A 15,185-nucleotide genomic window follows, 5' to 3' on the forward strand; every position below is an offset into this window, starting at 1 on the left:
GGCCCACTCCTCCACACAGATCTTCTCTAGATCAGTCAGCTTTCTGGCCTGTCGCTGAGAAACACAGAGTTTGAGCTCCCTCCAAAGATTCTCTATTGGGTTTAGGTCTGGAGACTGGCTAGGCCATGCCAGAACCTTGATATGCTTCTTACAGAGCCACTCCTTGGTTATCCTGGCTGTGTGCTTCGGGTCATTGTCATGTTGGAAGACCCAGCCTCGACCCATCTTCAATGCTCTAACTAAGTGAAGGAGGTTATTCCCCAAAATCTCGCAATACATGGCCCCGGTCATCCTCTCCTTAATACAGTGCAGTCGCCCTGTCCCATGTGCAGAAAAACACCCCCAAAGCATGATGCTACCACCCCCATGCTTCACAGTAGGGATGGTGTTTTTGGGATGGTACTCATCATTCTTCTTCCTCCAAAAACGTTTAGTGGAATTATGACCCAAAAGTTCTATTTTGGTCTCATCTGACCACATGACTTTCTCCCATGACTCCTCTGGATCATCCAAATGGTCATTGGCAAACTTAAGACGTGCCTGGACATGTGCTGGTTTAAGCAGGGGAACCTTCCGTGCCATGCAGGATTTCAAACCATGACGTCTTAGTGTATTACCAACAGTAACCTTGGAAACGGTGGTCCCAGCTCTTTTCAGGTCATTGACCAGCTCCTCCCGTGTAGTTCTGGGACCCCACGAGACCCCACGAGGTGAGATCTTTCATGTAGCCCCAGTCTGAGGGAGATTGACAGTCATGTTTAGCTTCTTCCATTTTCTAATGATTGCTCCAATAGTGGACCTTTTTTCACCAAGCTGCTTGGCAATTTCCCTGTAGCCCTTTCCAGCCTTGTGGAGGTGTACAATTTTGTCTCTAGTGTCTTTGGACAGCTCTTTGGTCTTGGCCATGTTAGTAGTTGGATTCTTACTGATTGTATGGGGTGGACAGGTGTCTTTATGCAGCTAACGACCTCAAACAGGTGCATCTAATTTAGGATAATAAATGTAGTGGAGGTGGACATTATAAATGCAGACTAACAGGTCTTTGAGGGTCAGAATTCTAGCTGATAGACAGGTGTTCAAATACTTATTTGCAGCTGTATCATACAAATAAATAGTTTAAAAATCATATATTGTGATTTCTGGATTTTTCTTTTAGATTATGTCTCTCACAGTGGACATGCAGCTACGATGACAATTTCAGACCCCTCCATGATTTCTAAGTGGGAGAACTTGCAAAATAGCAGCGTGTCCAAATACTTATTTTCCTCACTGTATATAAAAATTGTGATTTTATTGAATTACACATGAAACCATGCCAAACCAATCTCTCATCTCCAGCTGCATATTTACAGTATATTTAAAAATGTATGACAGTCAGAGAATTAACTTTAAATCTTTATGCATAGTCTCCCACATGCAAGTGTGTAAGAATTTCGACAATTTAGAAAATTTTAATTGGTTAAGGTTATGCAGTGAGGAAAAAATAGTGTTTTAATGCTTTTTTTTTATTATTACCGCCTTCATACAAAATTCATATGAGTTTTAGTTTGGCATGTAGGACATCAGTGTCAGGCCTTAGCCAAGGGCATCAGACCTCGAGGTGGTCCTACGAAGGTCAAACTACAATAGAAACAAAAATTCGGCAATAAAGCCAGCAGACCATATAAGATAAATCCGCTTTGCAGAGTTCAGTCAGTGAGAAGATCATCACCCCTCAGGCCTGGCACAAGAAGAGAGGGATGAATAATACTTCTGTCTCTTTTTCAAACTCTTGATCCTCTCTCCAATGATGCTGCATATTGTAGCTTCAATATACACATACACATGTCGCCTAAATGGCTTTTGTAGAACAGTCACGAAAAATAAATACAGGAATCATTCATAACCGTTATATTCCCAAACCTTTTAGATGCCAGAATCATAACCTAACCTGGAATATAGTGGGACTGGAAGTAATTATCTGACAAAGCAAAAGCTTTCACTACTGAATCTGTCCAATTCCTGGCAGATATGTTTCCCTGCCACATCCACTATCACAGTCAGCCAGACAGCTTTCGCGTGTAAGTGCCTTCTTTTTCCCCATCCTAAAGAGATTACTAATAATGCTAAGAATCAGAGCGAACTCTCACTCTTTTACATTCAGATGTCCCTTAATGCTTGTGCTGCAACCAACACATTTAATGTGCATATATTTGAATGGTGGATCTAAACATTAAGATGCTTTTGAAATGTTAAGGTGTGCTTCATTATACTGTTTCATTTCACAAAGTTTCATTACACTGACCCTTTTTTTATTTCCGCATCCATTAAAGAAGTACAAAGTGTGAAGGGAGGGGGATTTTAAATGGGTACGTTCTGAGTCTCTAAGGTAAGGACATTCATTGCGAGCTGTCCGCTATGATGGGGACTCTGATTACATTTAATCGCTGTAAGGCTCGCTCACACAGAGCATGTGTAGGATGGGGACGTGATTAATGTAGCACTCGCTTTTATCTTATCTCCAAGTGTCACAGTTGGCAATGCTTCAGATCTGGCTATTAGTCTAATAGTCATGCTTCAGCAGTGAGGCAGGAGAACAGTGTGGGATATGAGGGAGTGTCTGGAGTGAGTTAAGCACAAGTGTGTGGGCAGCAAGGGGCTGGAGGTGAGCTGAAAATCATGATGTACTTTTTCATGAGCTCCAGGCATCTTGCACTCACTCTGATATTGCAGAGGGGAAACAGAAATGCTGTGGGCACGGAGTAAAAGCACACACTCACATTAATGTGCACGCGTACACACACACACACACACACACACACACACACACACACACACACACACACACACACACGCACGCATACATGCATGTTTTTCTTACAATCCTTATAAGTACCTTTCTCCGACTGTCTACGACTCTGGTTTACTTTTTAAATAAAAAGTTTTGGAAACAAAAAGCATTTCAGATATCTAAATGTCCTCACAAGGTCAAAATGATCAGAATGATTCCTATAATGTTGGGGATATTTGGTCCTCAAACAGATATACAAACAAACCCACCAATGCACGCACACAAACACACGCATACACACACACACACACACACACACACACACAAACACACACACACACACACACACACACCATTTTCCCTCGGTACACATCTTTCTGATTCCTGCTGTCATTAGTAATCTCTTTAGGAGAGGCAGAGGGAAGCACTCAGAGAAAACTGTCTGAGGACAGATGGATGAAAGGAGATTTCAGCGAGAGTGGAGGAGATAGCGAAAACGACAAGAAGAGAGAAGCTAATAAACACAAGTAGAGACTGATTAAAGAAGGAAAAACTATATGAAGATGGATAGAGCGGTTTTGAAACGTCCAGAAGTGAGTGTCAATGATCATTCAGACGGCTGGCGTTCAGGCCCAGGTGGGAAGCCGCACTGTCCTCAGCAGGGGTTTCAGCAGCACAGACAGCAGCAGGCTGTTACTGTCACATCAGCAGCACAAATCAGTGGACAGTGTCTGCAAACGCCTGCAAGGAGCCAATTAACCCTAATTGGGCTTGGCATGGAGGAGAGAGATGCAGAGAAGAAGGTGAGTGAGAGGACATGTACTCATCTAATAAACAAGCACTCTCTGCTCCTCCCAGAGGAAGCGAATAGCAAAGCTGTTTCCTTCTCCGTGCTGACAAACGAAGGCTCCCTGAAACCTTAAGCAGCACTCAAGTGAATATAAATTCTTTTCTTTTTTGAGGCATGTCATTTGCACTAGCTCACCATGTCACTGCACCATACACTTAATGTTTCAAATACAAATCTTAATTTTTTTTCTATATCAAGTTTAATACAACTGACCAACATTGAGTCTTCTTATTTCTGAATGTTTGTAACTTCACAGTAGCAATTTGGAAATTAATGAATAAAGGTGCCACAATTGGTGTGGAAAATGAAACATCGGCAGATGGAATTGGATGTGACTGTAGAACTGATCGGTGTGGAATGCTAATGAACATCTCCAGAGAGCGCATATGTTCCATTCCTGGTTGGGGCCTTCACTCTTCTAATGAACCTAAAGACAGAACTGCTAAGCCACAATTTTCTTCAATGCACTGCTGTCTCTTTTTTTTTTTTTTTTTTTTTTTTTTTTTTACACAGAATAGAGTTCTCAGCATAATGGAGTGACAGATTAGCCATATCCAATGAAGAAGGAGGAGATTAGTCAACATTTGACAGCATTTCATGGATGAAGAGCATGCTATTTCTTTATTATGCATGCTGGTGCTGATGCCACGGCCCGTAGAGAACAATGACAATGAGTAGAATTGTCGAAAGATCTCGTCCCTGCCTCTATCATTATGTTAAGCCTGACCAACAGATCATGAAAGAACCCAAATATATCATTGAAGTTGAAAGTGAAAATTATGCTGTGAAGGCATAAGTGATGGTTTAAGAGAAACAGCGGATACACCTACATCTTTGTACAAGTGATTGTAGGCATCTGGCTCAGATAGAGAATCCACACATTATGGAGACTCTTATCACCCAACCATAAAATTCACACAAAGTGTTTTTAAATGTTGCAGAACTAGCAGAATTTGGACGCCACAAATTGGTTTAAGTCTTCCATTCATGACTGCCCGTCTAATTTTACATATTCGTATATTCACTCAGGTGATGTGGCTATCCCAAGCAACTTACAAGTGGGGCAAAATGCAATCTAAGCATATAGCCTTGCATATGAGGGTTGAGGGAAAATAGTGGCAGTCCACAGATTTCAATTTAAAATCACCCAGCCACTAGCACAAGATTGAACTCCGCTCCACAACCATCACCCTCCATGCCACCCCTCCAAACCTCACAAAATATAAAGCATTAACAGCACTTACCCGAGAGTCCTTTCATCTCTGCCACTTTTGTCCTTTTGGAGACAAATTAAACCATTGTGTGATTATGCACACAAAGTGAAGTAAGCAAAGGGTATATTTTCTCTTTTGAACTGCCTCTTGCCTGATTATCGAGTGCATTTCTTTTTGTAGTATGTTTGGATCATACATCTGTTAGATCACAAGGTCTATATTTATCCGTTCCCATTTGTTACAGTCTCACAGAACTTCACTAATGAACTCCTTATAAAGAATAGAAGGTAATTATTAAAATCTTGTATTGTTGTGTATAAACTAGGGACTAAATACCTGTGAGCAACGCAGTTAAAATATAATCCTGCTGAGTGCCGCTGCTTTAATGTCAAAAGCCCAAAACAAGTATCAATGCCTTTGTTTGACGCTTACACTTGTCACAAGGAAAACGTTTCATCCATTTTGATGAAAAAAAAGCACTCATCATCAGTTCTTGTGTTTCTGCAAAATTCCCCAGCATGGCTAAAACACCAGATTACACCAGGGTTAATTCAGATTTCAGATTTTCTTCAGCCACTTCCCTGTAACCCTTTGGATAAAGATAAAAAAAAACAACCAAACACTTAAACAGTGGCATCTTTTTTCTGGTATTTACATCATCTGTCTGGTTCAAGGTATTAGGTCTACCTATATTGCACTAAGAAGTTAGAAAAAACACAGTGGTTGGGAAACACTAGCATACAATAGGCAGGATTCATTAGCGGCTTCATTTCAAGTCAAGTCAAGTCAAGTCAAGTCAAGAAGCTTTTATTGTCATTCTACCATGTATAGCTGATGCAGTACACAGTGAAAAAAATTCACTGTGTACTGTCATTTTTAGACAGACTTACATGAAATTAAATATTTACCCAAAATTCAAAAGCTTTATGATTTTATATGGTATTTTAATTGTACCTGGGAAAAGAAAACCAAAAGCTGTTTTCATTTTAATCAGATTAAACAATGTTAAAATACTGTTTGAGTAGTGATGCTATAATCATGTTATCTTGTTAGGTTTCAGTATAAGTGACCTTGATTCTTGAATCTTCTAAATGCTTTTCATTCAGTGCAAATAGCACAATTCGAAGCAAAATTCTTAGGCGTTTTTTTCTATGATTAAACTTCATACTGGCTTTCTGGAAAGGCTTTAAATGCCAATATGCATTTCTTTGACTACTGTAAGGAGCCTTCATTCATGTCAAAAGCAGTCCAGACAAGACTGCATCCTTATTTCTTATATCTCTGAAAATCCCTACAAACACTAACATCAAAAGCCATGAAGGTCTTCACTGTTTGGTTTGTTTGATAGGAAACGGAGCAATTTTCTATACAATACTAAGATTAGTCAGGGCCAATCGTTTGCCAGCACCCCTCTATCTTTTCCCCTGCCTAAATGGTTGGGTCTGTCTATCATGTATGTCGGAATGTGTGTGTGTGTGTGTGTGTGTGTGTGTGTGTGTGTGTGTGTGTGTGTGTGTGTGTGTGTGTGTGTGTGTGTGTTTGTGTGTGATAAGCAGGAGAGAGAGAGAGAGAGAGAGAGAGAGAGAGAGAGAGAGAGAGAGAGAGAGAGAGAGAGAGAAAGAAAGATATAAAGCTCTTTGCAGTGAAAAACAATGAACATGTTCTTTATCTACAGAATGGAAAGATTGCAGAGTGATAGGCAGTCCTCATGTTGGGCCTGCCAAGGTAACATGCCTGCAGGGACACAGTGACACAAAAGTGTTATTTTCTTTTCTGTGTGATTTAAATATCCTTTTAGGGGTGAATTCATTTCCTCATAATGGATAAGTTTAAGAAGGTAAACAGATCAAAAGGGCTTGTTTTCCAATAAGCTCAATGTGTAATTGAAGATCTGGAAGAGTGATTTTAAAAAAGCAAACAAACAAACAAACAAACAAACAACACTTTTCCTATTTCAAAATACACAATTTGGTACAATAAGAGTAGATTCAGAATGTTTCGGAATGTGAATGCAGCAAGGCCCAGTATTCTGGTTTGTTAATATGAACATTTATACTGTAAGCACAATATTTTATGGGAACTTAATTACAGCTCAAGTCAAATTTTCACGTTTGGAAATAAGGCCATACCCAATAGAATGTATTCCTTTTTGGGAAGTCAACAGCACCTATAACCCAATATTCTATTTGGTGTGTATTTGGGGAACACACTTTAATGTTTGGGATTTTCAAAAAATTTGAACACTCTTAAACACATTACTCTGGTTGAAAATTAGACCTTGCCTAAGGGGAAATAGTCCAGTTTGGGAATATGACAATACCTTCAGTATCAATTTCAGTTTAAAAACCACTCACTGCTGCTAGGGTTGGCTAGCCCAACATGGACAGCCAAATGACACATGACATACAGTGAGGAAAATAAGTATTTGAACACCCTGCTATTTTGCAAGTTCTCTCACTTAGAAATCATGGAGGGGTTTGAAATTGTCATCGTAGGTCCATGTCCACTGTGAGAGACATAATCTAAAAAAAAAAATCCATAAATCACAATGTATGATTTTTAAACTATTTATTTGTATGATACAGCTGCAAATAAGTATTTGAACACCTGTCTATCTGCTAAAATTCTGACCCTCAAAGACCTGTTAGTCTGCCTTTAAAATGTCCACCTCCACTACATTTATTATCCTAAATTAGATGCACCTGTTTGAGGTCGTTAGCTGCATAAAGACACCCGTCCACCCCATACAATCAGTAAGAATCCAACTACTAACATGGCCAAGACCAAAGAGCTGTCCAAAGACACTAGAGACAAAATTGTACACCTCCACAAGGCTGGAAAGGGCTACGGGGAAATTGCCAAGCAGCTTGGTGAAAAAAGGTCCACTGTTGGAGCAATCATTAGAAAATGGAAGAAGCTAAACATGACTGTCAATCTCCCTCGGACTGGGGCTCCATGCAAGATCTCACCTCGTGGGGTCTCAATGATCCTAAGGAAGGTGAGAAATCAGCCCATAACTACACGGGAGGAGCTGGTCAATGACCTGAAAAGAGCTGGGACCACCGTTTCCAAGGTTACTGTTGGTAATACACTAAGACGTCATGGTTTGAAATCATGCATGGCACAGAAGGTTCCCCTGCTTAAACCAGCACATGTCCAGGCACGTCTTCAGTTTGCCAATGACCATTTGGATGATCCAGAGGAGTCATGGGAGAAAGTCATGTGGTCAGATGAGACCAAAATAGAACTTTTGGGTCATAATTCCATTAAACGTGTTTGGAGGAAGAAGAATGATGAGTACCATCCCAAGAACACCATCCCTACTGTGAAGCATGGGGGTGGTAGCATCATGCTTTGGGGGTGTTTTTCTGCACATGGGACAGGGCGACTGCACTGTATTAAGGAGAGGATGACCGGGACCATATATTGCGAGATTTTGGGGAACAACCTACTTTCCTCAGTTAGAGCATTGAAGATGGGTTGAGGCTGGGTCTTCCAACATGACAATGACCCGAAGGACACAGCCAGGATAACCAAGGAGTGGCTCTGTAAGAAGCATATCAAGGTTCTGGCGTGGCCTAGCCAGTCTCCAGACCTAAACCCAATAGAGAATCTTTGGAGGGAGCTCAAACTCCGTGTTTCTCAGCGACAGGCCAGAAACCTGACTGATCTAGAGAAGATCTGTGTGGAGGAGTGGGCCAAAATCCCTCCTGCAGTGTGTGCAAACCTGGTGAAAAACTACAGGAAACGTTTGACCTCTGTAATTGCAAACAAAGGCTACTGAACCAAATATTAACATTGACTTTCTCAGGTGTTCAAATACTTATTTGCAGCTGTATCATACAAATAAATAGTTAAAAAATCATACATTGTGATTTCTGGATTTTTTTTTTAGATTATGTCTCTCACAGTGGACATGCACCTACGATGACAATTTCAGACCCCTTCATGATTTCTAAGTGGGAGAACTTGCAAAATAGCAGGGTGTTCAAATACTTATTTTCCTCACTGTAACTGTGGTTGGTACCACAATTAATACAGTAGTTAAGAACAACATTTGCTAGGATAGCTTTAGGACTGCAAAAGCCAGAAACAAACCTTCATCAGCGAAGAGTTGTTCATTTCAACAAAATAAACTTCATGTTGAAAACTGTAACGAATTTCCTGGTAATTTCCCCGTTTGCACTTTTTGACCACATAGTATGCAACTATAGAAGAAATTAATTTATATAGTCTGTACTAACACAGAACCCAAGAAGACACCTTATGTAAGTCTTCTTTAATTACTCCAGCATATAACTGAAATTACTGAAATATTTTTTCACTGAGGTAGTCAAGTCAAGTCAAATCAAGTTTATTTCTATAGCGCTTTTTACAACGGACATTGTCTCAAAGCAGCTTTACAGAATTTAACAGTTAAGGTGAACGATATTTTGTATTTATACCTGATGAGCAAGCCATGGCGACTGTGGCAAGGAAAAACTCTTTTAGATATAATGAGGAACAAACCTTGAGAGGAACCAGACTCAAAAGTAAAACCCATCCTCATTTGGGTGATAATAAGAGTGTGATTATAGGTAAGACCAGGGGCTCTTATCCTCAAGATCCAAAATGTAGATCACCATCACTGCACACCTCAACAGCGTTTAGCTGTAATAAATGCCACCCAGATGAGGATGGGTTCCCTCTTGAGTCTAGTTCCTTTTAAGGTTTCTTCCTTATGCCATCTCAAAGAACATCGAATTCATTCTTTATCACCACATTATCTGTGTAGCGTTGCAGTGAGACAATGTTCATTGTTAAAAGCGCTATACAAATAAAAAATAATTGAATTGAAGATCACTACAGATGATGAATGCTTATTTTTTTTTCTATATTGATGAACTTGATTGGATGCTAAACTGGAATGACTGGATGCCAAGCTGAGCCCATTTGAATGATGTATAGTGTAAAGATATTGGATGGATTAAATTGGAGAGATTTTGGAAACGAGGACACTGATGGTCTAAATGAAAGTAAAAGTAAATATATTATGAGAGTAAAGTTTTTATAATCTGTTTAGTAAAGTTTAATAATACTCAAGAACAAAAATAATTTATAAAGACAATAAAAAATCAATTATTAAAGTAAAGTAAAACAATGTATTTATAGTACATACAGTAAATAAATACAAAGTAGAGTTTAAATACAATCATACAATCTAGACTTTAAAAACATTAGATATCTGACTATCTAATGTTTGACAGTGTCACTGTTTATTATTAAAATCATTCCAGAAATCTAAATTAAAAAATAGAATCAAAACTTGGAAACTCCAGTGATACTGTTGCACTGCAAAGAAAGGCCATTACAGGAAATAAAAATACATAATATTTTTATACACACAATTGTGTAGGATGCCTTTGCATGATGTAGTATTACATTTTCCCTTCACTTGAAGTAAGAGACACAAATCTGCTCCAGAATGGCAATGACTTGGGATAAATTGGAATGCTGACTTCTCATCCTACATCAGTACCCAGAGGTAGAAAGTAATGAATTATCTAATGAATTACTTAAACATGTTTTGTTTAAAGTTTTGTACTTAACTACATTTTAAATCTTATCTGTTACTGAGATTGTGCCCCAGTAACTACTGCACTGATTGATTGATTGATTGATTGATTGATTGATTGATTGATTGATTGATTGATTGATTGATAGGCGAAAGAATAAATACACTAATGTTACAAGAAAGAAAGTTTGAGAAGGACAAGACAGACAGACCCAGCTAAACCCCTGGTTATATTTAAGTGATCATTTTGATTTCAATGCGAGAAATACAGCTTTATTATGCAGTGTAAGCTGTGCTTGCCCAAGACGACTGAACTGGCATTTTATAAAAACTCGACATCAAACCCGTGCAAGCATGTTGAATTAAGTTAATTATACTAATAATTTTAGTTTAAAAATTTGTTATACTGTTGCTTTGCATTGGTGCATGACATTGTGATTGTTGTTTCTCGCATTACCAACAATGTAAGAAAATTAACAGGGACTTAGGGGCAAAATTGTCAGTACGTAATTAAGCTAGCACTGTTACCAGTTTTAGGATTTAAGTGTCCTAAAGTTAGTGATATAAAAAGTGAAAGAGTAAAAAGTATTATATTTAAGATCTGCTGATGTTGCATTCGATTTGAGCATTACTATGAGAGTAACCAATGTGTATGCATGCACTCACTGCCTGAATTCTGAATTCTATTTTTTGCTATTGCACTTTAAATTGTGTCCCTTCAAATAAAAAAAAAAAAAAAAACTTGTTTGAGATGTATATATCTTCCTGTGGGCTCACCACCTGCAGGAGGGACCGTAAGGGACGGTGCTGTGAGGTTTGGGCAGCAGTCGAAGGCGGGGGCCTGCTTAGACTGCTGCCCCCGCGACCCGAATTACGGATAAGCGGGAGAAAATGAATGAATGAAGATGTATATATATATATATATATATATATATATATATATATATATATATATATATATATATATATATATATATATACAGTGAGGAAAATAAGTATTTGAACACCCTGCTATTTTGCAAGTTCTCCCACTTAGAAATCATGGAGGGGTCTGAAATTGTCATCGTAGGTGCATGTCCACTGTGAGAGACATAATCTAAAAAAAAAAATCCAGAAATCACAATATATGATTTTTTAGCTATTTATTTGTATGATACAGCTGCAAATAAGTATTTGAACACCTGAGAAAGTCAATGTTAATATTTGGTACAGTAGCCTTTGTTTGCAATTACAGAGGTCAAACGTTTCCTGTAGTTTTTCACCAGGTTTGCACAAACTGCAGGAGGGATTTTGGCCCACTCCTCCACACAGATCTTCTCTAGATCAATCAGGTTTCTGGCCTGTCGCTGAGAAACACGGAGTTTGAGCTCCCTCCAAAGATTCTCTATTGGGTTTAGGTCTGGAGACTGGCTAGGCCACGCCAGAACCTTGATATGCTTCTTACAGAGCCACTCCTTGGTTATCCTGGATGTGTGCTTCGGGTCATTGTCATGTTGGAAGACCCAGCCTCGACCCATCTTCAATGCTCTAACTGAGGGAAGGAGGTTGTTCCCCAAAATCTCGCAATACATGGCCCCGGTCATCCTCTTCTTAATACAGTGCAGTCGCCCTGTCCCATGTGCAGAAAAACACCCCCAAAGCATGATGCTACCACCCCCATGCTTCACAGTAGGGATGGTGTTCTTGGGATGGTACTCAGCATTCTTCTTCCTCCAAACACGTTTAGTGGAATAATGACCCAAAAGTTCTATTTTGGTCTCATCTGACCACATGACTTTCTCCCATGACTCCTCTGGATCATCCAAATGGTCATTGGCAAACTTAAGACGTGCATGGCCATGTGCTGGTTTAAGCAGGGGAACCTTCTGCGCCATGCATGATTTCAAGCCATGACGTCTTAGTGTATTACCAACAGTAACCTTGGAAACGGTGGTCCCAGCTCTTTTCAGGTCATTGACCAGCTCCTCCTGTGTAGTTCTGGGCTGATTTCTCACCTTCCTTAGGATCATTGAGACCCCACGCAGTGAGATCTTGCATGGAGCCCCAGTCCGAGGGAGATTGACAGTCATGTTTAGCTTCTTCCATTTTCTAATGATTGCTCCAACAGTGGACCTTTTTTCACCAAGCTGCTTGGCAATTTCCCTGTAGCCCTTTCCAGCCTTGTGGAGGTGTACAATTTTGTCTCTAGTGTCTTTGGACAGCTCTTTGGTCTTGGCCATGTTAGTAGTTGGATTGTTACTGATTGTATGGGGTGGACAGGTGTCTTTATGCAGCTAACGACCTCATACAGGTGCATCTAATTTAGGATAATAAATGTAGTGGAGGTGGACATTTTAAAGGCAGACTAACAGGTCTTTGAGGGTCAGAATTCTAGCTGATAGACAGGTGTTCAAATACTTATTTGCAGCTGTATCATACAAATAAATAGTTTAAAAATCATATATTGTGATTTCTGGATTTATTTTTTTTATTATGTCTCTCACAGTGGACATGCACCTACGATGACAATTTCAGACCCCTCCATGATTTCTAAGTGGGAGAACTTGCAAAATAGCAGGGTGTTCAAATACTTATTTTCCTTACTGTATATATATATATATATATATATATATATATATATATATATATATATATATATATATATATATATATATATATATATATATACTTAAGTCAGAGAATTAATATTTGTCATACTTATTGTATTTATTATACTTTTAACCACAAGCAAAAACCTAATTCTCTATACATATATAACATGTTCAAAATAGACATTGTGCTATATAGTTAAATTGCTAAACAATGTGTTTTATTTTAATAATTATTTTTTTTTTTACTCACTTGCAAATGTTTTTCCTCATACAAGGTGCAGAAATGGATGCTGTGAGTACCTGCTTTCTCCCAATACAAGGCAATTGTCTGGCATCGTTGTCAGGGGAACATTTCTCATCCTAAAACAAGAAGCTCATGACTCATGGTTTATTACATTTTGGAGAAACAGGGTCCCGAACTAAGTTTGCGGAAAAGACTGATAATTACGATGCAATAAATTTACGATGTGCATTGCTGGAATATCCAACATGCCAAGAGTCTGTCACTGGCTTCTAATGCATTATTGATAAAAAAAAAAAATGCACCTTCATCATTCAGTCAGAGCATTTTTCATATTTTAAACTTTTATTTTTGAGAGACATTTCAAGAGAGATTTTCTCTTCTTTCTCTACTTTCACTTGTGTGTGTGTGTGTGTGTGTGTGTGTGTGTGTGTGTGTGTGTGTGTGTGTGTGTGTGTGTGTGTGTGTGTGTGTGTGTGTTGCAAAATGAGTTACAGTAGGCCTCAAAGACCATTCGAAAAAATATCTCTCAAAGGAAGCCTTTACGGCCATAAAAATCCTGTTATTCTGAATTATCCCAAAGAATTGTTGTAACAATTCTTTGTACAATGCGAGTGATGGATTTAACCTTTTTTTCAGCTCATCTATTACACTGAGACGACTTGCTACTCTGTGATGCATCATCATCTTGTTTGATATCATTTACAAGCTGCTGTATTGTAGCGGACACAGATGTGGCTGTATATCAACACGTCCTCTCTTATTTGATTTTTATCTAACAAGAATCATTTTCATTATCCACGCTAGGGTTTAGACCACATGCAGATGGCAGGCAAATGTCAAACGTTGAAAATACCAGACGAACAGTGAAAGACAAAATAACAAGAAATTTGCTAAGATGTACTTAATAGAGATGATGAAAGAAAGCTAAGCAAGATTAAACACAATGTAGCATATCTTTTTTATATCAGAGATTTTTACTTTACAGCGAGTATACTGGTTCTTGGGTATACTTTGTTTACTATTGATTCCACAGCTATCCAATTTCTCCTCTAATTGGAGGACAAGTCAAGCAAAACAAAATTCCACTTAAATCCAGTATTTAGCCTGTCTTCTTTGCAAAGGCAAGCTGAAAAGGCCTTTTTTTCTTTCAAGATTCCTCTGCAGTTGCTGTTCACTGTGTTAAGCAGTGCCCTGGCAGCGAGCCGCTAAATCACATGCAATGGCTTCGGTGAGCAGTAACTACAGGGGACTAATGAAGCCCGAGAGTCCACACGCTGTACTTAATCATCACTTTTACATGAGCTTTGGACAGACTGATAGGAGCCCTCTAACTCTAATTAGCCCACTGGCTAAGTGGATAATTAAACGGCCAGCTACTTTGGAGTGCAATTTGGTCCATGTCCAAAGGATTAGCAGTAAACATGAACCTGGCTCACCCACCAGCCTTGGTTTATTATGTGATTGCTGCATTCACATTCACTCTGGATGCAGAAGTGATGTTTTGCATCAGACCAAGGACACTTTATTCTCTCAAAGTGCAGTCAATCCACCTCTGCCCCCACTAAACTTCACCCATCACGACTGCTTTGCACCGGCTGATACGAGTCTGCATTTCAGCTTTTATCCTTTTTTTTTTTTTGTACTTGTCTGTTTCTGCGTTGCTTTTCTTTGACCTTGGTTCTTTATTATGTATTCTGTGTGGTCTCGGCAGTCAGTCTAATGGTCTGCACATAGTCACAAGTACATAATCAGGCTGTCTCATAATCTCACAGCCCTGTCAAAATGTAAAATAACACCTTTTAAACATCATCTGTTCGTCCTGTTTACTGCTGTGGAACAGAAGCTGTTTCTACTTCAATTAGAAAAGGGAGAAAGGGAACAGACAACGTAAAACAATGTTAGTATATACGCTATATGGACAAAAGTATTGGGACACCTGATTTTTCCAACCATATCTGTTTC

Source organism: Silurus aristotelis (genome assembly GCF_946808225.1).
Source record: "Silurus aristotelis genome assembly, chromosome: 19".
Taxonomy (NCBI): Eukaryota; Metazoa; Chordata; class Actinopteri; order Siluriformes; family Siluridae; genus Silurus; species Silurus aristotelis.